A 24397-nucleotide genomic window follows, 5' to 3' on the forward strand; every position below is an offset into this window, starting at 1 on the left:
TGGTAACCTTTTGGTGTTTGTGTTTTGAGATAGATTATTACCATTAATAATTTTTAATCATTTGATTATCAGTTGAGCCCCATATTGGTCACATTCTCAACACTTATAGTTAACTTCATCCTAAATTTCCACTAGAGATCATACACATGTTGAAAATACATGAAATGTGTGAGTTTTTTAAATCCATTAAAGCTTAAAGATCCCCACTGAGCAGGCTATAAGTGGACTGAGGAACCTCTTGAAGCCTTGATTGCCATTCATGAAGGTGAGACCAGGGCTCCTCCCTCTGTTGAGCAGTTCCAGACTGCATCCCATATGTCCCTACGTGATATCCAGAACTCCCTGGAGGTGGCACAACTTGCTCTGCTTCCCAAGGCTGGTATACAGGATCTTTCTCATCTATGAGATTTCTCTGCTCACCTGAACTGAGAATAGCAATGCACCATGCAAATTCAGCAGCTGGTACTATAACCATTGATCTTTTTTAACACTCTCTTGCCTGAGGACCATCTGCTCTGTACATGAACCCCTAGGATTTTCTCCTGTAGCCACTGGTTTGACACCTACCAATCTTTCAACATCTATTGGGTGTCACTTTGTACTCACAGAATAATATGCTCCTCTTTTTTCTTTCATTGAAGCGTATTTCTGTTTTTATCACAGAATCTCTGCTCTACTCCACATATTGTGATCCTGATGTTTATAAATCAGTCACCTATACAACCTAGGGAAGAAGGGGAGGGATGAAATATTTTATATTCATCTCTTCTTATAGAACAAATATCAGTTTCTGCCAAATAAAATATGCTTCATACATAAATAAAGAAAGGGTAAATAAGAGAATTAAAGGACAAGGCAGGTGGGGGTTATATATACGGACTATGTTGTTCCACAAATGGGTGATCTGCAGAGATTAAAACTATGCACTGTAGAAATCTGTGAGAAGAAATTTCCAATGAAAGACCTTAAACATAGATATATCTTGACATTTGACAAGAGACCAAAAAAAGAAAAAAAAAAACCTTAAATAATAGTGGTGTTCTGAGGAGTCCTGAAAATCAAATTTCTATATTCTTGTCCCTCCCACCCAGTAAATAGAATATTTATGGGTGGCAGGTTATTTTCTTGGGTTATTATATCCATTCTAGGCCCTATATACTCTAGTATAATAAAATTGAATAATTTAGTGATATTTGTTGAATCACTAAATCAAGTTACTTCACTTTTCACATATCCTCCAAGAGGGTTCCTGTTTAGTGCAAAGTCCAAGTTCTTACCATACATGGTCTGGGCACTCATAACTTAATTCCAGTTTCTACCTCCATCTCTGCTTATGGTTTGGTCTTATAAACCTCCTTGTATCAGTCTAAAATCAGGGTCTTGCCACATCCTGCACCCAGAACACCCTATCCCCAGATGACCTCCTGAATACTGTCTTCATGGCTGAGGTCAGTAATGCCTCATCACAGTGACTATCTGTGATCACACTGGATAATTGCTGGCCTCTGACCATCATTGTTCTCTGTCCCTGATGCTGTTTTATTTATTTCACAACATTTTTCATCCCTGAACATATTATATATAGGTTTAGTTTACATATACCCAAATAAACAGCTGATGAGAATGGAGACTTGCTTTATTCACTGATGAATTTCTTTCCTTACAATAGTACTGGTTTTAAATAAAAAGCAATTAGTGATATTTATTGAACGAATAAATAAAAACTTTGCTCAGCTCAAGTAAGTCATACGAAGAAGTTTTACAACTTTCTACTGAACTTTTATTTATACAATTATTATAGATATACAAATGTTGTAAAGATGTACATACAGAATAATCCTGTGTACTCTTACCCAGTTTCTATTCCCAAGGGTTGCATCTTAAGTAGCTATAATGTGGGATCAAAACCAAAGTATTAATGTCAGGTAAATTGGTGTGTGAAGATTTCAGTGTAATTTCATCAAATGTGTATATTTATTTATCACCACAATTAATATACAGAACTATTCCATACTATAAAACTTTCCTTGTGCAAATTATATGTGTGTATATATATACCATGTCAACAAAGGCTTTGAATGTTAATTATCTAAATATAGCAAATAAAAGAGCAAGCAAAGAAGATTTAAGAACTACTCAATTCTATGCTGCTTAAAGAAGCTGTCTAAAGTCACAACTTAAAAATTAAAGGATGGAGAAATATATACGCTGACATTCATCAAACAAAAACTGTAGTATTTAGTATTAACTTCAAACAAGAGAGACTTCAGAGCAGCACAAATAATCAGGGATAAATTAGCTTATTGGATAAAGGGGTTAAACCCTTAAGAAGACACAGCAATATTAAACACATAGGCATTTAACAAGAGGAAACCAAATTACAAGAGGCAAAAACTGACAAAATAAAAAAAAAAAGAATTAGAGAAACACATTGTTATATTTGGAGATCTGAATACCCTCTGTGGAAAATTAAAGATCAGTAGGCAGAAAATTTGTAAGGATATATTCGATCTGAAGAGTTCTGTCAGTTACTTCATCCAATTCAAATTTTTAGAACACTACTCTCCAAAATCACAAATCATTCACTCAAGGTCATGTGGAATGTTCACCAAGTTCACAAGGTACAAGTAGACCATATCCTGGACCATAAACAAATGTATAAAATGTGGAAGAATAGAAATCATATAAAATATATTATTAGACTTTGATGAAATTAAATAAGAAATCAACAAAGGTAGCTAAAATCGTATTTGAAAATTTAATAACACCCTTACAAATAACCCAGGAGTTAAATAAGAAGTCACAAGCAAAATTTTAAAGATCTAGAACTAAAGAAAAAGAAAAACATCTCATCAAAATTCGTAGGATTTAGGAAAATAGTCCTCAAAGGAAAATTTATAGCATCAAATGCATATGGTAACCAAGAACAAAATAAGAAAGATACTAAATTAATAGCCTAAGTTTGGACTTAAGGAAATAAAACAAAGAAGAAAAAATAAACCAAAAGAAATCAGAAGAGAGAAAATAAAACTTAGAGATCAATGAAACTGAAGAAAAGTAATAGAGGACTTCAACAAAAGCTAGTTTACTAAAAATATAAAAAAGGTCAATACAATTCTTCAACACTTCAAGATACTGGCACAGGCAAAAATTTCCTAAATGGGACTCCAAGAAATCCAAAAATTGAAGCAAGAATTGACATATGGGATTATATCAAATTGAAGTGCTCCAAATAATAAAGAGAACAATGACCAGAGCAAAGAAGCAGCCTACACATTGGTAGAAAATCTTTGCCAGCTATTCATCTGACAGATGATTAATCTCAAAAATATATAAAGAACTCAAAAAAGTTAACAAACTATCAAGTTATCCAATCAATAAATGAGCAAATGATCTGAAGAGACACTTCTCAAGAGAAGTACAAATGTCCAATAAATATATGAAAAAAAGTTTGACATCATTAGCCATCAGTGAAATGCAAATCAAAACTTCATTGATTCCAATCAGAATGACTATTATCAAAACAACAAAGAAAGAACAAATGTAAAGTGAAAGTAATCCTTTATACACTGCTGGTGGGAATCTAAATTAGTGTAGTCACAAAGGAAACAGTATGGAGTTTCCTCAAAATAACAAACTAAACATAGACCTACCACATGATCCAGGTATACCACTCCTAAGTCCATACCCAAAGGAAATGAAGTTAGTATACCAAAAAAATATCTACACATTCATGTTTATCACAGTACTATCCACTATCACCAATATAGGAAATTAACCTAGGTGACCATAGAAAGATATACGAACTGAAAATAAAATAAAATAATGGCATATATACACAATGGAGTTTAACCAATCATAAAGAGAATGAAATCATTTCATTTGCAGAAAAATTGATGGAACTAAAATTTATCATGTTAAATGAAATTAGACAGGCACAAAAAGATAAGTATTACATGACTTTTTTTCCTCATATTTGAGAACTAAGAATGAAGGAAGGAAGGTGGAAGGAGGAAGGAAGGAAGGAAGGAAGGAAGGAAGGAAGGAAGGAAGGAAGGAAGGAAGGAGAAGGAAGGAAGAAGGAAGGAAGGAAGGAAGGAAGGAAGGAGGAAGGAAGGAAGGAAGGAAGGAAGGAAGGAAGGAAGGAAGGAAGAAGGAAGGAAGGAAGGAAGGAAGGAGGAAGGAAGGAAGGAAGGAAGGAAGGAAGGAAGGAAGGAAGGAAGGAAGGAAGGAAGGAAGGAGGAAGGAAGGAAGGAAGGAAGGAGGAAGGAAGGAAGGAAGGAAGGAAGGAAGGAGGAAGGAAGGAAGGAAGGAAGAAGGAAGGAAGGAAGGAAGGAAGGAAGGAAGGAGGAAGGAAGAAGGAAGGAGGAAGGAAGGAAGAAGGAAGGAAGGAAGGAAGGAAGGAGGAAGGAAGGAAGGAGGAAGGAAGAAGGAAGGAAGGAAGGAAGGAGGAAGGAAGGAAGGAAGGAAGGAAGGAAGGAAGGAAGGAAGGAAGGAAGAAGGAAGGAAGGAAGAGTGCTCGCCTAGTTCATGTGAGGCCCTGGGTTCAATACTCAGCACCACTAAAAATGAATAAATAAATAAAATAAAGGTATAAAAATAATAAAAAGTAATAAACCATAGCTGCTACTATAGTTTGAATATATTTTGTCTTCTTCCAAATGCATGTTGAAATGAGATTGTCATTGTGGTGCACTGGGAATTGGGACTTTCAGGGGTAACTATGTCCCTAAGAGGGATTGGTGCAGTTCTCATAGGACTGGTTACAGAGTGTGAGGGTAGATTTTTGTAAAGTCGGGCTGCCCCTCCTTTGTTTCTTCCACAGGAACCTTTCCCATTGGCCATAAGGTCCTCCCAAGAAGCTCAGCAGATGGTAGCCTCAGGTTCTTGGCCTTTTCAGCCTCCAGTACCATAAGCTAAAATAAACTATCACACCAGTTTCAGGTTTCCTGTTACAGCAACAGAAAACACATAAAGAAGGCTGAGCATGATGCATACATCTGTAGTCCCAGCAACTTAGGAGGCTGAGTCAGGAGTGTTGCAAGTTTGAAGTCAGACGCAGCAATTTAGTGAGATCCTATCTCAAAATAAAAGACAAAACAAGACTGAGAGTGTAGCTCAGTGGTAAAGCACCCCTGTGTTCCACCCCAAGTCCCCCCCCCCACAAAGAAAAAGAAAAAAAGAAAGAAAATAGATGAAAATGGTAATTTTGTAAATAATGATATAAAAATAGGATTCTCTGAAGGCATGTCAAATAGGTTGTTAGTCTACTTTTCATCAATATGACCAAAATATTTGGTAAGACCAACTTAGGAGAGGAAACGTTTATTTTGGTTTCACAGTTACAGATTTCAGTCCATGCTTGGCTGCCTTCATTGCTCTGGACCAGAGGTAAGGTAGAACATCATGGTGGACGGGCATGGCTGAGGAAGCTTGTGGTAGCCAGGAAGCAGAGTCACAGGGGAAGGGGCCATGGACAGATGTAGTCCAATGCCATGCCTCCAATGACCTACTTCCTCCAGCCATGACCCCCTCTCTACTATTACCACCCAGTAGTCCATTTTAATTATTCATCCATCAAATGGATTAATCCACAGTTTAGGTCATAGTTTCATGATCTATCATTTCACCTCTGAATATTCCTGCATTGCCTAATAGACATTTTCAGGAAACATTAAGAAATCAAAGCATACAGAAGGCGCAGGGTTGTGGCTTAGTGGTAGAGCACTTGCCTGGAGCATGTGAGGTGCTGGGTTTGATCTCAGCACCACATAAAAATAAATAAATAAAGGTATTGTGTCCATCTACAACTAAAATATAATTTTTTTTTTAAAAAAAAGCATAACAGAAGGAAACTTTAAAAAAAATCTAAGTAAAAATAATGTGATCCTGAGTTTAAGCACTGAGATTAAAAGGAATAAGAAAAGTCAAGAGACACTTCCATGCAGGATTTATGATTTACCAATCAAGCAATATAGGTCATCCAAGAAGAGGACTGAAAGAATTTTTTAGTAAGTACCTTGAATATGCATAAATAATTAAGCACCTCTTTGAAAATATACATTATGTTCTATTCTTTCACATATACATTGTGGGTTTTATACAAGGAATGGAAGATGAACAAAACACAGGCTTTTCCTTTGTGCAGGTCATGGTCATGAGAGGCATACGGCTATCTCAAATACACAATATAAGTAAGTGAGCCAGGGAAGGAGTCTGTAAACCCACAGAGACTGAGGAATTTGGACCTTCCCCAAGGAAGTATCCTGTAATTTGGGACTTGAAATACAAACAGAGGAGAAAATAGAGGATGAGGCTCATTGAACTAGAAATTGAATTGCTAATGCTCCCAAGACACAAATATGAATATATAATCTTGAAAAGCTAACTATTAAATAATCAGGAATTATACTATAGAGTGACACAGGAGATGAAAGGACATTTGGAAGAGAGATTTGAACCTTGGAAAACACCTTAGGATTTGAGTCCACTCTCATGAAACTTAATTGTGAACTATAGGTAACTGAGAGCCATAAACAAGAGTCAAAGCAATGAGCAACTGGTCCTGTTGGATAATAACTCCATGGGTCATGTGACTCACAGTGAACCCTTTGCTCAGCCACACGGCCACTCTTCTGAACTATTAAACTCATCTCCACTGAAACGGATTACGCCATTGCATGTAAAATCCAGTTCCAGTGTGAAACATCATTGCGAGGAAGTCAGCTGCTTTCTTCTCAGGCTTCCTGGTTTATGCATCAGGGACACCATGGAGCTGTGATTGTTGTTTCCTGAAGCTACAATACCGACCTGAGACTCAGGAGCACTGGAGACATATATTTTTTCTTAAGTAAACCAGGAAAGCACACTTTGTGGTTGCCTATCATCCTCCCCAGCCTTTTCATTTCTATGTTTCTTTTGTTCAGATTTTTTTGAAAAATTTCTTGTCAGGTTCTCTATAAACGAATAGACTAATAAATAAACTCCTTACATATCAATATGCTATGCGTAGAGCTGAAGGAAAATTCTCCCATGGAATCTTAAAATCCCAATTAAAAGGCTAACAAGCCCCTGGTGATACTCATGGCCCCAGCATGGTGACAGGTAAGGACATGCTAATAATCAAATCCAGATGTGGTGCTCAGCAAGGAGAAACACAAGTGGCACCTGACATCCACTTAGAAAAGTCACAGACGTCAAAGTACTGTAACGAGCACAGCTCCAGCAGTCTTTGTGGTCTTCTGAGATGAAGCCACTCCTAGAGGCTCAGTACAGTTGAAAGTGAGCGCCTCATTCTGAGTGCCTTTAGACATCATTACGTTTCTTCCTCTTTCTGTTATGAGCTGCTACACTTTATTAGGGCACCTTCACTATCCTGCTCATTCCTGAGAGCACAACTTCAGAGTTGATCCCACAAACCTTATTCCCTCATCTCCCTTTTTTGCTTCTTTGGAGCTTCCATTATTTTAGGCAACTGATAATGTGGGAAAAAAATTATTTTCCAGATTTTTTTCTTGTAATCATTTTTTATTTGTTTTATTATTTGTTTCAGATTTTTCTAGAATAGTTTCTTAAATACCACTTTAAATTTACAATGGTTTGGTTTATTTCTCATTTTGCATGTGATTTTATGTGTACCTGTATGTTTATATCTCATTAAATATACTGTATGCGTTCATATATGTGATATAGGTATAGACATAGGTATAGAGAATGCATATCTATCAAATACATACATAATCTGCATTTTCCCACTTCAAACAAAATATATACTCTTAAAAATATTGTCAGGGTGGATATTATATGTCTTCCACACTTTTTTTTTTCATGATCACCACTTTATGTGCTTCTGGTATTGAGAGCAGATTTTCAGGAAATGCCTTAGAATATGAAATAAATTCATACACATACATATGAAATCTTAGATGTTGTAACCTTTAAAAAATCATCAGATCACACAAAGCACAGCTCACATTTATATGTCAGGGCTCTCCAGAGACACAGAACAAATGGGACAGATAGATATATAGGTCTTTTATAAGAAATGAAGCCACAGGATTATGGAGACCAACAAGTGCCAAGATATACTTTTGGCAAGTTGGAGACCTAGGAGAGAGAATGATACAGTTCCAGTCAGAATTCCAGCAGGCTTAAGACCCAGGGAAAGCCAGTGTTTCTGTTTTAGCTAAAGGCAAGTGGAAAAACAGAAAAAAAAAAACAAAACAACCAACTTCCTAGCTCATGGCAGTCAGGAAGGTGGGAAGGCACAAGAAATTCCCTCTTGCTCACAGGAGGGTCAGTCTTTTTATTTCATTGGGTCCCTTATTAGCTGGCTGGGATGCACATACATACATAATGCAAGAATATCCACTTCACGGTTTGTTGATCCAAGTGTTAATCTTATCCAAAAATGCCCTCAGAAATATACCCAGAATATTGTCTAAGTATCTGGGTACATTGTGGTCCAGTCAAGTCAAGGCATATATTCACCTAACTAAAGGAAACTTGTTTTGGTCTCAGAAGAAGAAGGGTTTGTAGTCTGGAATTTAAAATAGGTTGATTGATATCATGTTAAAAGATGTTTTATGTTCTAAATTTATTTAATTTTTAAAGAGGTGAACTCCCAGATCACATATTTATTGCCTATGTTCATTTCCCCTTTCTGCTAGTACTTTAAAAAGATTTAAAAATTAAATTAAAAAAGTGAATACCCCATTAATTTTTCAGTAAGCATGTTTTATGAGCACATAGAAATATTGCATGTGTAATCTAGACAAAAAGGGGAATAAGGTCAAGAGGGAATAATTAGTTGCAAACAAACATATTTCATCACTGAAATACATGGCCAAGGAAAAGGAAGAAACAGTCTCCTACTGGTTGCTCTGTTAAATGTTATTTTTTAATTTAATTGAATCAAAAGACATATTGGCCAACAAATTAAAAGTCATTTCCCTGGAACATTAAAATGTCTCATCTAGTATTTTTTTTTGTCAAGTCTGATTCAACTATATTCTTCAATGTTGGTTCCTAAAATTAAATTTTATTTGGGAGTAATTGTAGATTTATATAAAGTTGAATGCAGTACTGAGAAATCCCTGTAACCTCTGCTCATTTCTCTAATGGTAACATCTTGCATAACTCTAGGGCAATATCACAACGTGGAAATTGGCACTGATAAAAACCCAGTGATTTTATTCAGACTGCCTCAGTTTTTCATGCATCCATTTCTCTTTGTGTATGTCTTGTGTCCTATAGAGAGATTTGAGTAATTGCCATCACAGTCAAGATGTAAAATTTCAATTTTTTAAGCTTTCAGTGATCATTCTGACAAGTCAGTCCATTAAAGGAGATGGGGAAATCTACTAACGTTAACCATGAAAAGAGAGAGAACATTAGATGGATTGAAGAAAGTACTAGTGGGCTGGAGAGAAGAATCGGTGAGTAGCATGGAGTTGCCTGGGTTACGGGCCACTTAAACTTGTGTACTCAACCATTCTCACAACCACTTCCCCACCCGAGGGTCAGCACTATGTTCAAGGTGCAATTCTTTGGCTTGCAGAGATTCCCAAATGTTCAAAAGAGTTCAATTTATTTGTCCTCATTGGAGTGTGGACCTTTCTTATTTTTCCACATGCTAGATAAAATGAACCATCAGTAAATATCTGTCCTTCATCCCTATTAGCGAAGTTAGTTCTCCCTGTTGGCTGGTTTCTGCTTCAAACGCTGTAGACCATAGACTAAAGGCAGGGTGATGTGAGTTTGAAACTCTCCACTTCATGCCACTGTGTACCTTTCAGACTCAGGTTATTCAACTCTAACATTGTGATAAAGTAAAATAAAAAAAATTTACCAAAAAAAAATTTACCAAAAAAAATGCCTAGTATAGGGTCTTGAACGTAGAAATCCTTAGTAGCCCCTGTCCCCTTTCTAACATGAATAAACACACCCAGAAAAACTGAAACAGAGTCCTCTTATAGTTTAGCCATGTTGTTAGAATGAACCTGCAAAGGCATAAGTGAATTACTATACTCTCAAGAATTTTGTGTCCAGTAGTCTAAATCAGACAAGCAGTTATGGCATTACCAGGAGGAAAAACTCTAGAATAATCTACACTACTCTTTCCCTCCATGAGGGCAGTCCATCTGGATTAGCAGCAGGACCTGGGCACAGAGTGCCCTGCGTCCTGTGGTACTGTACTGTGTCTTACTCTAGCCATGCTCTGTATGGGACTTTCTTTCAGCTTCTGCAACTTTACAAACCAATTTTTGCCATGGGAATTTGTATTTTTTCCTTCTTTGATTGAAGGTTGTTCCTCAGGTAGTAAACTAATGTAACCCTCCATGCTTTAGAGATCTGTTTAAGTGCCACCTTCCCAGAAAGACCTCTCCTGAGCACACTATTTAGAACGACAAAGTCCATTTCTGCCACTACCCATTCTTGGATATCCCCATCATGGGGAATCCTTTCTCTCAATTCTTATTGCAATTTGACTTACTATTTATCTATAAACCTATTCCCTCCCTCTAACCTGACTAGAATGTCAACTCCGTGGTGCTCCATAAAACACTGACTGAATAAATGGCTGAATTGTAGTTCATATGTCAGAGAACACTAAATTTTATTTTAAAAATATTTTAGTTGTAGATGGACATGATAGCTTTATTTTGTTCATTTAGTTTTTTTCATGTGGTTCTGGGGATCTAACTCAGTGCCTCATGAATGCTAGGCGTGCACTCGACCACTGAACCCCAACCCCAACCCAGAACATTACATTTTTTAAGCAGTAAGATTCTAAGGAGTTACAAGCTTGGCAGGTACTTGTCAGAACTTACAAACTTAGCTCAGTTCCTGTTTGTTCTGCAGGAAGGTGGACTCACTGTAGAGCCTCCTTCTCTTTCCCTCCTAGGGAGACAAACTCATTTCACTCTGAAATTGGCTGTGGTTTGTCTGTCAAGAGGTCAAACATCTGAAAGTTTCTGCTTCAACCTTTGTACACAAGGAATTCTAAATAATGTAGTAGGCAGTCACATGAGCTCTTGGCTGATGTGTAACAAATTACAGCAAATGTGGCTTCTACGAGGGCTGTTTCTTATCCATTGTTTCTTTATGTCAGATACCCAGGCACGATGTAGCTGGGTTCTCTGCTTGAGATATCACAGGCTGAAACTAAGTATTGACTGTCTGGAGTTCCTCACAGGGAGCTCTGGATCTTCTATCTTATGTGACTCTGTATATTACTATGCAGTTATTTTTACCATTTTATTTTTTCATCAGGTGCTAATTTAAAGAACCACTTTAGATAGATATGTGAATTGAAAGGACTTTGTCTGATTATGATAGATTATACTGTCATTTAATCTATATAGGGCAGGTAAATATCATCCCATAATAAAAAATACCTTAAGATATATTCCAGTAGAAGTGAATTATTTGCTATTTAATGCTAATAGATATATAATAAAGATACAGGGAAAACTAATTGAATCATTGCATAAAATATCCTAATCCCTCTGGGTAAAATAAATGGCTATAATAATACCTTTGGTATTATCTGGAAGGCATTCTGAAACATAAATCTCCACAATTCAGCTTTCTTCCACCTCCTTATAATATTGCATAAATATTCAAATTTACCATACTTTACAGATGGCTAAAAACCTGACATGATGGCTGTGTGCCAAATGTCATGAGCTTCACCAATCCTTTTCACAGAGGCAGTGTGTTTTTATATAAACTTACATGCCATGAATACTAACCTGAGGTGTGTGTGAAGAAGGGAGTATGTAAAAACGATGTCTTCCTTTGAGCATCTGGCAGGAAAATGCCAATAATTATGGCTTTTTTTTTTTTTAAACTTTCTTTGGAGTTGTACATGAAACATGTAAAAAGAAACTGATTGCTTACATCTCAACTATAGAAGCAATTCACTTTTGATTTCTTTTTAGGTGAGCATTCAGAAAGATATTCAAATGTGAAACCAATTTAATTATTTTAAAAAGTGTGCAAAAACATTATGGAAAATTGGGACCCTTAATTTGATGCGGAAGCATAGAATTTTCTCTTATTCTAGAAAAATGTACTGGAAATAAGATTTACTCTTTCCTGGCTTTTTGTTTCACTTCATTTTGCTCTCTTTCTCCTTCCTTCCTTCCTTCCTACCATCTTTCTTACTTTCCTTCATTAATCCCTTCTTCCGAAACTATTTGTTGAGGCTCCTTTATGTTCCAGGGAACTAGAGGTACAGTGAATAAGCGTAACATGATCCCTTCCCTTATACAGTTTATATTCTGGAAAAGACAGATAAAATTAATAAATATATAACATTGGAAATAAATAATGAGAAGAAAAATTTAAGCAGTTGGTGGGTAGGGTGGGATGATGTAGGTTGCTATTTTATATGCTGAAAAAGATTCCCGTTAGAACGTTATGGGGATCTCATAAAGGATCTCATTCACCTTTTTTTTTCTTTTTTCTTCTTTTTTAAAATACATGAGCACAGGAAAGGTGCGGTCCTTCTTTTGCCTACACGAACAATGTGACTTCCTCCTCCCCAGATTTTTCAGGAGCTCCTTTGCCTGTCATTAATTTACATAAGAAGTCTTAAACTTGCTGAGGACTGAAATCAGTGCAGGAGGTCCAATTGGCGAGGTTCATAGAGTCTCTCTGTGACTAGGTATACTGGAGTGGAACAAAAATTTTTAAAATGTCTTCATGGGGTGGGCAAAGGAAAGGATGCAGCTTTGGTTCTAAGAGGTCCACTTTGAGGTAGCTGGAAGGAGGGTCCGGGAGCATCAGGGGAGAGGGAGAAAGGTGACTGGTTCTTGGATGGGTCTCAGACATTAAATCCCATGCTTTGTCCTGGAGCTCCCTGGCTTCCATGGTGGCCATACATGAAGCTTTAAGTGGGTACTCATGAATTCATGCTAAAGGAATGTACCTAACAAGGGTGCCCAGTACTAGCCATATTTTGAAAACTTCATTAACATGGAAAGAGCACTAGGGTTAGCTACAAGAAATGTGGTTCTTTGAATGATACACTCTGATTTTGAGCAAGCTCTAAGTTTGAATTTATATTACTAAACATTTCAGTGTTCATGGATTGTTTCCTAATTTTTATCATGACTCTTTTATTTTGGGGTTTCCTTTCTCTACCTAGAGTGTATTATTCATTGCATCTTTGTTTCTATTGGGGCCACTTTGAATTAGGTGCATTTCTTTAAAAAGTAACTAGAAGTTTTGAATTATGATTTGAATTGGAGTGTTTTTAAGTATTAATATGAAGTTGAAATGAAAATGGTACTAATATTTGTATATCACAATACTTTTTTTATCTTACGTTTCTTCTGTTTCCTTCTCATTTACTTGATGTCTCTTTGTCCTTTTTGTGATTCTCTGTCACTCTCACTTTTGCTTTATTCCTATGCTAAGTTCTTTTTTGTCCTGAATGTTGTAAAGATGCTATAATTTCTTGTGTCAATTAGACTATGTTGTTGGATATTTACAGAAGATTTTTTTATTTTACATAAAAAGAACAAAAAGAAAAACCAACAAAATATGATGAGATGCTTAATTCCCAAATATCAGAAAATTTGAATTTTAATCTGTAAGGATGATTTTTACTTGGTGACTTTTATTTAAGACACCAGGCAAGGCAAGATTTGATTTAAATATGAAGATGGATATAATATACCTTCATATTAAATTTTTACCAGCTCTTCTGTAGCTCCTTACACATCTCATTTACAATATACAAATATAGCACTTTTCCAATTTATTACAATTTCTTATTTTTCCACATATAGTTAGATGATGTGTCCAACTTTTTTAAAATAGCCTTTATTTCCATGGAGTTCCTTGAGAATGAGCTTTATTCTCCATATACTTCTTGAGCCTGCATTTTTTAATATATATGACCTTTTGGTTATTACTAAAAGGAAATACAAGACGTGCATTAAAGAAATGATGAATTAGATATAGGTTGTTGTGAATACGTTCTTTCTTCTTGACAGCTCAAAGTCATGAAGACAATTTTCTGAGGTTAAAAAAATGGGTCCATTTAAAATTGGGATTACGTTCATCATTGGTGTCACGGTTGGCAATGAAGTGTGACGGGCGGCTGTTAACTCTGGCAACTTGTCATGTACCAGCTGTTTTGTCACAACTCAAAGAGCCCACAGGCAAATTCTGAGCTGAAACAATTAAATGATGAAGAAATAGAATAGTATAAAAATAACACCCCAAACCAAAAGACCTTCACGTTTCAGCAGTCCCTCAGATGCATCCTCATGGGGAACTGGTCATCAGAGGAGACCTATTTGCCTTCTGTATCTTCAAAACAAAACCAAACAACAAGACATTGTGATTCTTCATGACAGCTTCTAAATTTTGACAAAATTCTTAGGCTAATAATTTTGTTTTTCTTTTAAAACTCTAACCAGAATGGCACAGAACAAATGAGACAAGATTATTTTGAGGATATTTCTTAAAATAAAATTTCCCCAAAGAAATACCTAAATTTTCATAGTTACAATGTGAGATCTCTAATCCTTAGCAATGCTGTGGCTAGTACCTCAAAATCTAGGCAGCACTTCAGGACATATCCTTGGACATCATACTTCCAAAGGAATTCAAATTCTAATACAAGTGGCACTGCTTCAGAGAATCTTGAAATTTTTCTAGTTCTTTCTCTCAGTTATTCTTTGAAATAATGAACTCAAAACCCTGCTCATCTGGGGGCTTAGAGTAGAAGCAATATTTAGTACCCTTAGGTAAGAGAATCAAGGAACATATATTTTCTGTCACCCACGGAGGAAAGTTTCCCCCTGCATTGGGCTTTGAAGGGCCCCTGGAACCGTCTTGGACTGTGTGATTGGCTTGGACGGTTTGGGTAGGATGTTGGTGTCTGTAAGACACTTCCACCTTTTCATTATCCTCCACATTAACATAATTCTATTATGTCTCTTGCAGTAGTTGTCCAAAAGCAGAGCAGGCCAGGCCAGGCTCCTCACTCTAGGGTCCCAGGGTCCCAGGGCACTCCAAGTACAGGACTCATAGGAAGGAAGAAGGAGCATGAGACCAAAGTAATGAGACAAGATGCAAGGTGGGTCCTTATGCTCTGGAGTGCAATGCATCTAGGTCCAGATCCTGAGTCCTGGATGCCAGCCACGAGGCCATCAACAAGTTATTTCAACCTATTAGTCTGCAACTGGGCTTGCCCATTCAATGAGCAGATTGCGCCTCCTTTTAGAGTCATTATGAGGGTTATGTAACAAGATCTTCATAGTATTATTAAGACTCTGTCAAAAGCAGCTTAATAAACATTCTTCATGATTTCGAATATGTCTGGGTTTGACTACCGTCATTGTTATCACCCTTAACCATCATCATTTTTAGTTTTATAGCTTCAAACTACAGCAAGTATACTTTGATTTTTATTTCTTCCGGGAAATACTTCTTGACTTCCTTCCCTTCCCATGTGGGACTTCGCCCACCCTAAAGGGGCCATCTTTGTGGACATGTGCATGCCTTATTTTCTAAGATAGTGTCAGTTCACTGCATGCAAAAGTTGAGTTTCATCTGCATGACCCTACCAGTCCTGCTAGTGCTTTTCTGTATCAGTATCCTTGGTGGAATTTAATTGTACCATATTTGGATGTAACTTGGCTTTAGTGTTGCCTCACACAGTTGCAAAGCCATTACTTATCATTTGAAGTCTTTTGTTACAAATTCAAAGACATTGGTGGGGCCCATATTGGATTACTCTAATTTAGATGATATATATATATTTGTAACGCAGTGCTGGGGATGAAACCCAAGGCCTCACACATGCCAGGAATCACTCTACCACTGAGTCACATCTTCCAGCCCCAGGTGATTTTTTAAAATCAGGACACAGAGCTGAATCTCAGAATCTTGAAACAAACTGTTCCCCTAGAAAAGCAAAACTCGTTCTCTTCCCGGTACAAATTGCTTAATATAAAATTGAGAGTAAGTTTATGGTAAAATATTTATGGGAAAGATCAGGGCATTAAATTTTGAGGCATTCTCTAAGTAAAAAGAAAGCGAAACAAAATCCTTCATGGGGCCGTCCCTGAAAACTTGGGAATCTATCAGTTACTTAAAATGATGGAGGCACTCAGAGCCTCATGTGTTTCTTTGTGATACTGTATTTTTTAAGGATTTGGAGCATCTTGACATGAGTTCCTGAAGAATAATCTGTTCCAAAAATTCAATTATGAGTTAGGCACATATCTGAACTAATTTTGATTCCTAACTTGGAGTGAAAATTGGTAAGAAATGCCCTACACTTTACATACATCCTTCGGTTTTCAAGCATTAGGCCAGAAGGGAAAAGTGAATTTCATGGGTAAAAGGACCCAAATCAATCATTCCTCCGTTACCTAAAGCAACAATGTCATCAGTGAATATGCCAGGAAGGGTGTGAACACTGGTTGATTATACCACAGAGCGAGAAACCAGAGAATGACCCAAGCTGCAGAAGAAATACTGTTTCAGGGGACGCCTTATCACCATAGGGATCTCTGCTGGGGGAGAGGTGGCATGTAAAAGACTTGAAAGTTCTCAGGGAACTTTCAAGGCAATGTTTTAAAGATAATGACTGTATCAGTGAATTTATTTTGTGATAATTCCTCAATAATAAATAAGTGATTGTAGAGTGTCTGTCACAGAAATGAGCAGGTCTGGTCACTAACACTGTTTTGGAAGTGCTGGAAATCCAAGGCCACATAGATTTCAGCACTAATACCCATTAGGACCATAATCATGGAATACAGTGTCTTAGATTAAGGGATTATGGGATGCTAAATATGGATTGCATCAAATCCAATTGCCTTCTTTTCTTCCTTTTTTTTTTTTATTGGAACAGAGAATATATCATAGACTCACGGTAGGTCACTGGAAATTTAATACACATCTCAAGTTGCAAATGTTGAAAGCCCAAATCAAATTAGTTATAGCAGCAACAACCTCCCCAAAAGTATGTCCACAGCTGCAAAGCCCAAGAGACTTTTTTGTCTTTAGGAACACCTTCATTCAGAAACACAAATGGGGCTGGGGCTGTAGCTCAGTGGTAGAGCACTGGTCTTGCATGTGTGAGGCCCTGGGTTCACTAGTGCCACATAAAAATAAATAAATAAAGATATTGTGTCCACCTACAACTAAAAAATTATTTTAAAAAATCAGGTACAGTCATAGAGAACTTGATTCTCTCCACATCTCAAAACACCCCTTCTTCCTTCAGATGACAACAGCTGCTTCTGTTTCACACTCTTTAAGTCCCACATCTTGAAGAAAAGAAATTCCCTTTCATGTTATCATCTATTCATGGCTCCTCAAAAGCATGAAGGGTTTCTTTATTGAGATGTCTTGTAGACTAAGTCCCCAATTGTGACCCCAAAGTAGTGACTGGCTTAGACTTCACATAAAAGTGGATATTTCACTCTTTTTTTGGCAATTTTTGTTTTTAATTGACACAAAATTATATATACATATGGGATACAGGGTGGCATCTCAATACATATGTATAATGTATAATGATCAAATCAAGGTAATTAGCATACTCATCACTTCATACATTTACCATTGTGTGTGTGTGTGTGTGTTTGTGTGTGTGTGTGTGTGTGTGTGTTGGGGCTATTGAAAATACCTTTCTCTGGCCAGGCATGGTAGCATAAACATGCAATACTAGCAGCTTTGGAGGCTGAGGCAGGAGGGTCACAAGTTCAAAAGCAATGTGCTAAGCAACTCAGTGAGAACCTGTCTCTAAATAAAATACAAAATAGGGTTGGGGATGGGGCTCAGTGAGCAAGTGCCCCTGATTTCAATCCCCAATATCTCACCCCCAAAAGGGGAAAAATACCTTCTTCTAGCTATTTTGGAATGTACAAAAATTATTATTAACAATAGTCACACTAAGTGCTCTTAAACTAGAGTTATTAGCCATATGTAACTGTGATTTTGTACTGGAACTACATACCAATAACATTTTTTTTTCTATATATCACTCCCTTCTAAACTTCTCAACCTCAGGTGATCACTATTCCACTCTCTACTTTTATGAGATCAAATTATTTAGTTTATACATATGAGTGATAACATGAGGTAATTGTCTTTCTGAGACTGGCTTATTTCACTTAACATAATGTTCTTCAGGCTCATCCATCTTGCCACAAATGACAATCTTTCATTCTTTTATATGGCTGAATGATATTCCTGTGTGTGTATATCTCACATTTTCTTTATTCATCTGATGATGCACACTTTGGTGGATTCCATATCTTGACAATTGTGGATAGTTTAGCACAAACATGGGAGTGCAGGTATCTCTTTGACATTCAACAAGCAGTAAAATTTGGGAGTCATATGGTAGTTTTATTTTTAGTTTTTTGAGACATCTCCAAAGTGCTTTCTATAAGGGATGTCCTAATTTACATTTCCACCATTGGTGTATAAAAGTTCTGCTTTCTCTCCATCCATACCACCATAGGTCCTGTTTTGCCTTTTTTATAATAACCATTCAAACCAAGTGAAATGGTACCTCACTGTGGTGTTGATTTGCATTTCCTGGTGATTAGTGATGTTAAACATTTTTTTTTCATGTACTTATTGGACATTGATATGTCTTCTTTGAGAAAAATCTATTCAGATCATTTTTTCATTTTTAAAATCTCAGTGTTTGAATGTTCTTTGCTGTTAAGTTCTTCACATATTCTGCATATACCATTTGGTGGAAAAACAGTTTATATACATGTTCTCATATTCTGTGGGTTTGTCTCTTCAGTTTGTGGACTGTTTCCTTTGTTATGAGGACCATTTCAGGTAGAAACAATCTCATTTGTTTCTATTTTTGGTTTTGTTTCTTGTACTATTGAGATCTTATCTAAGTAATCTTTACTAATACCAATATCATGACATATTTTCCCCATATTTTCTTCAAGTAGTGTCAAAGATTCAGCTCTTAAATTTAATTCTTTGATCCAGTTTGAGTTTATTTCTTATATAGTGAAAGATAGCTGACTGGTTTTATTTTTCTGCATATGATTTACAGTTTTCCTAGCACCATTTGTTGAAGAGACTGTCTTTTCTCCAATGTATGATCTTGACACCTTTGTCAAAAATCAACTGAATGTAAATATGAGGATTGATTTTCAGGTTCTATACTCTGTTTCATCAATCTATGTCTATTTTTACCCAGTGCTATGCTGTTTTGGTTGCTATAGACTTGTAGTATGTTTTAAATCAGGTACTGCCATATCTCAGGCTTTATCTTTTGGTTTGCTATTTGGGGTTATTTATGATTCCATATGAATTTTAGGATGTTTTAATTTTTCTATTTTGTGAGGAATTCAATTGATATTTTGGCAATGAATTGCATTGAATCTGTAGATCACTTTGGGCAGTATGGATATTTTAACCATATTAATTCCTCCAATCCATGAAGATGGGATATCTTTCTACCTTTTTTATACCCCCCCTCAATTTCTTTCATCAATATTTTACAGTTTCCACTGTAGAGATATTCATCTCCATGGCTATCTTTTTTTTTAAATTGGTGTATAGAAACACTGCTTTTTGTTGTTGTTGTTGTTTTTTTTTTTTTGTATCCTGCAATTTTAATGAATTTCCTTGTGAATTCTATTTTTTCTGTCTTTTTTTTTTTCCTGGTGGAGCCCTTAGGTTTTTCTATGAATAAAATCTTGTCACCAGCAGAGACAACCTTATTTTCTCCTGTTCAATTTAAATGGCAGGCACTTCTTTTTCTTGCCAAATTGCCCTGGACCCCCAGCACTACATTGAACTCAAATTGTGAAAATGGACATATGTGACTCATTTCAGTTTAGAAGAACAACTCTCATCTTTCTGCTTTTCAGAATAATATTGTAACATGTATGTTTCATGTTTGACATTTATTGTGTTGAAATATGTTCCTTCTAGACCTGGGTATTTCATGTTAAAGATGATGGTAGGATCGAGATCTCATGGGCTAAGAGTAGAGAATGAGGTTTCTGGAAAAAAAATAAGTGAGATTTTACCTGGAGAAAATAGACATAACCTGAGGGAGTAAACAACTATTAAGTAAAGAATTAACCCAGAATTGTGCCAGGAGCCCTTGTGTTTCCTCCAGTGAAATACTGCATTCCTCAATCGTCATAGTCATAATAAAAACATCTGTAATGCAAGTATGTGGCATGTGGTATTTATGATCCTCTCATATTTGTTATTCTCCCTGACAAGATGACTATAGTCAGATGAATTATGGGCTGACTTCATGAGTAAAGATGATATGTAACACTTTGGAAGAGAATCTTCAAGAAGCAGCAATGGTTTACCAAAACTTTCTCTTTCCTGCCATAACAACCAGCAGTAAGTACTTCAGCTAACAAGATTCTCCATTAATTAACCTCATTGCCAGAAGTGAAGGTGAAATGAAACAAAGCCACAGGCAACCCATGAAACACAGCAAGTGGGGGAGAAATAGACCTTTCTTGTTATATTCTCAGGGTGTAGGTTTGTCTGTTATCACAATATCACTTCATTTAGCCTGATTGACATAATCTCCTGCAAAGACTGACCAACTCTGCTTTTTTTTTTTTTTTTGCATGTATAAGACAAAGAGAATCTCCCCTGCAGATTTTCTAATCTTGTTTCTCCCAGCAAAGTTAGGAAAATTTAACCTAGTTAAATTTGATATACTGTTTTTGTTTGGTAAAATTAACTGACTTGTGATTTCTCTATGTTTAATCTGACATTTTCAATATTCTTGCTGTGTGACATTGGAGAAACCCCTTCATCTCATTAGACTTTATATTCTTTATTTGTGAAATACTGTGTTTAATCCCTAGATGGATTTCCAAAGTGACTCTGTCAATGAACACATATGGTTCCTTACATTCACATTCTCCTTCCTTCACAGCATTTTCCATATTTCATAATTATATGTTTCATTGTTGTTGCTTTTTAAAATCTCTCGTTTACCCTGGACTACAAAGTTCATGAAAACACAGTTCATCTCTGCCTTTTTCAGTACACTATATCCAGTATGTGGCAGAAAGTTCCATACATAATAATGCTACTTGGTATTTTGTAACTGTTTCTTTGGTTTGAATAAAATGATCTAGAGTAACAACTTTAAGTAGGCATTACTTTGCCTTTGTCCAAATTAAAACTTAGGCATGCATTCAAAACTAATGTGCAATATGTATTGTTTGAATATATGTTACCATTGAATCAGAAAGATGCCTCTTCTTTAGTCTTGGTAGTATAGAACTTTAAAAATCATTCTAGCAATTCATTGCAAATCCAAAAAAGAAACAACAACACAACAACAAAATTTAGTTCACAGGTCTGGAGTGCTGGAAATTCAAGCATATGAGAGCTGATGCACCAAACTGGTGATCACTCAGCAACAAGGTCCACGGACCCAGTTTTTTTTTTTTTATTTTGGTTTTTTGTTTGTTTGTTTTTTATTTAAACTGATGTGAAACAAAATTCTACTAAAAATTAAATTTTGAAGCAGTTCTAACTTTTGCCTCTAGATGTCTCACCTAGAATTCCCATTGTAGAAGATATTCTGATGCAATACCCCAACTATAGGCTTGGCTAAAATGTCATCCTGGGAACTGAGAGCAAACCATGCAAATTTCACTGCAGTTGGATCAAAACATTCCATCAGTATTTTTTAACTTTCTGGAAAATGCAAATAACATATGGCAGGAGAATAGGCAGATTTATGAGGAAAGTGACTTTATATTAGTCATTCTGATGAGGCACATCCTGAGGAGTCCTGCCTTCTTGGCTGTGATAAACAGTTTCCAGGTGTAACCCTTGATATTGGGAAAGCAATATTTAAGATAATGGTCATCAGCTCATCTTGACAGCCTTTGCTCCATTTTGGAAATTATTCATATCTTTTATACCCCAGTAGGTGAATGTGGAATTCAACATATTAATGTATTTATTTAGAATATATTCTATGTAAGAAAATTAATGATGATTTTTCCATAGGGAAAAAAATCATTCAAATCATTAAATGAGAAAAAAAGTAACAATTTTACTTCCTGAGATAATATGAAACATTTTGGCAATGAGCAAAACAGGAGTTTATTAGGATTTTAAACATAAGTAATGAGAAATAATTTCCTTATTGATATTCCTATTAGGAAACATGTTTCCTAATACCATATATTTTACATATTAATATATGTTATATATGAAAATACTCTGATAATACTTAATACATAAGGGAAATGTGAAAACAACAGATGGCTAAAATGGTTTAGAAGTAATATTCCAACTCAGATGCTATTCAAATGTCTTCAAATTGTTATAGAACATGTTATTTGAGTATGTTAAGATACACTGAGCTTCTTCTAAAAAAGTCTAGATTTCTTTAAAGAAAGAGGGATGGCTTCCCATTTCCTGGAATAGTTCTGGCAAAAGCAGAAAAAAATCATATTTATGTGTTAAAAATATTGTTTGAATGAAAAATGAACAGAATCTGCTTATTTTCTTGCTTACTAAAAACAGGGTTTTCTTTATCTGTAGATTTTTATTGTACTAGGCTTAAGCGTCTATGGCATTTGTTTTTCTCTGGTTTCATGGCTCTTGCCAGTCATTTTAATTTAATTTAAATCAGATACCAATAAAGCTAGAGAAATGTATGATTCTCAAAATATGTTGCATAACTAATTACTTTGGCAAGATGAAAAAAGAAAGAAAAAAACCCTAGTGTGTCCCACATTACATCTTTGTTCATTTCACTTTGTCAGATTAATTTTTAATTGATTCACCTGGTTTGAATTATCTAAGTTACATACACTAACTATTGTACTTTTATATTTAAAGTATTTTCAAAGAATCACCACTACTTACCCAGTTTTCTATGACCTTTGGGGCCTGTTTATAAAGCTCTCCTCTGGCTGGTTCCTTCTTTCATCTTTTTCTTCCCCTAACAATTAAAAAAAATGTAAGATTTTATATTACCTATTGTGACAAATCATTGTTCAAATATTACCTTTGCACTTCCCACTCTGGTTCATCCAGGTGGAAATGATCAAATGATCAAATCTATTTCACCTAAAGAAGTTGAAGAATCATTAATTGCTTACTTTCTCAAGACTCCACTTAAATTTTCATGTCACTGAGGTTAGCAACTGCGACGTATTCCTAAGAACAATGGCCTTCAGTAAAATCTAGTCGGCATAAATTGAATTCTAGCTGTTCTTCTGAAACTTAAAGAATAGGATGGCAAAGTTATTGGGGAGGAAAGGTGTAGATACTGATATATACTGTGAGGCAGGACTCCGGCGAGAGAGGCAGATTTAGGCCCTGAGGCAAATTGGTGCAAGAAGAAAGGTTAGAGGGACACCAAAGGAATGGAGAAGGATAGCTCTTTTGTTTCCTTCTTCCTGCTTGGTTTTGTTTGGGGGATCTTCTGTCTTAACTCCACCTCATTTTGAAATCCCCAACTGATGTCTTAGCTGTTCGATGGGAATTTTTAAGGTTCTTGCATCTTTGATGTTCAGGCAGGGAACAAGCAAGGATGAGACTGTGCTGTGCAGATCCTGAGAAGTGAGGAAGGGAAGCAAACCCCCAGACTGTGCTTTTTCCCCTTAGAATATAATATTCTGGTGGCTTCAGTCCTGCTGTTCCCCATCATGCCTACTTCTCAACGCATATCCTAAGTGCTTGGGTCAAGCGGCAGGAAGAAATCCTCAGAGACCATTTATCAAAATCTAGGGACTTCTATTTGCCTATAGAATTGGGAAATATTTAAAATTTTAATCAGTTATGATTCTGGATGATTCACTTAGATTCTCTTGATCTCAATTTTCAAATTCTCAAAGATTTCTCAAACTATATGCTGAATTTCTTACAGAACGTATCCAAGTATAAGGCACTATTATTCTATCCAGGGAATGAACATAGTGGTATTAAAACCAATACTTGATTAAAGATGTATCAATTGGTTTTTTTTTTGTATATTACTGATCTAATATAAGTATAATAGATATATTTATATTATAGATAGATGTAATCTAATTTTTAAGAGAAACATTATACCAATTAAAGTAATTATTAGATGCTATACTTTTGGATTGTTCTTTTTAATTATATAAGAAAATGAAGTCATCTTTGATTTCTTTATAGATTGAATGCACATTTATGGAGAACCCTCCATGAGCCAACTTCTGCTAACTGCTTACAGTCCAGCAATAAAGAAAATACTCCATCCCTTCATGCAAAATAGAGATTTGAAAGGAGTGAAGGGATAATAATTCTAATTCTATTTCATATTTTGGAGATGTTTTGAACCCACTGTTTTTATGATTCTGCAGTCATCTAATTTTTTATCCCTTTAATCAAGCAGTAAAATATG

General features: G+C 35.9%; 1 long non-coding RNA gene across 2 annotated transcripts in view; it reads right to left on the reverse strand.

Annotated features, from left to right (window-relative positions):
- Positions 1 to 606: 606 nt before the first annotated feature.
- Positions 607 to 24397, reverse strand: part of LOC308630990 — a 50520-nt gene continuing 26729 nt past the window's right edge. Inside the window, exons 2-3 of one of the 2 annotated variants that reach the window (XR_014018079.1) lie at positions 22891 to 22966; positions 607 to 724 (exon numbers count right to left, since the gene is read on the reverse strand). This is a non-coding gene — a long non-coding RNA (uncharacterized lncRNA). Of the gene's footprint in view, positions 725 to 19897; positions 20025 to 22890; positions 22967 to 24397 lie in introns of those variants that run through there. The other variant, XR_014018080.1, reaches the window with a different exon arrangement.

The sequence above is a fragment of the Spermophilus citellus genome (genome assembly GCF_964194105.1).
Source record: "Spermophilus citellus genome assembly, chromosome: 11".
In the NCBI taxonomy this organism is placed as follows: domain Eukaryota; kingdom Metazoa; phylum Chordata; class Mammalia; order Rodentia; family Sciuridae; genus Spermophilus; species Spermophilus citellus.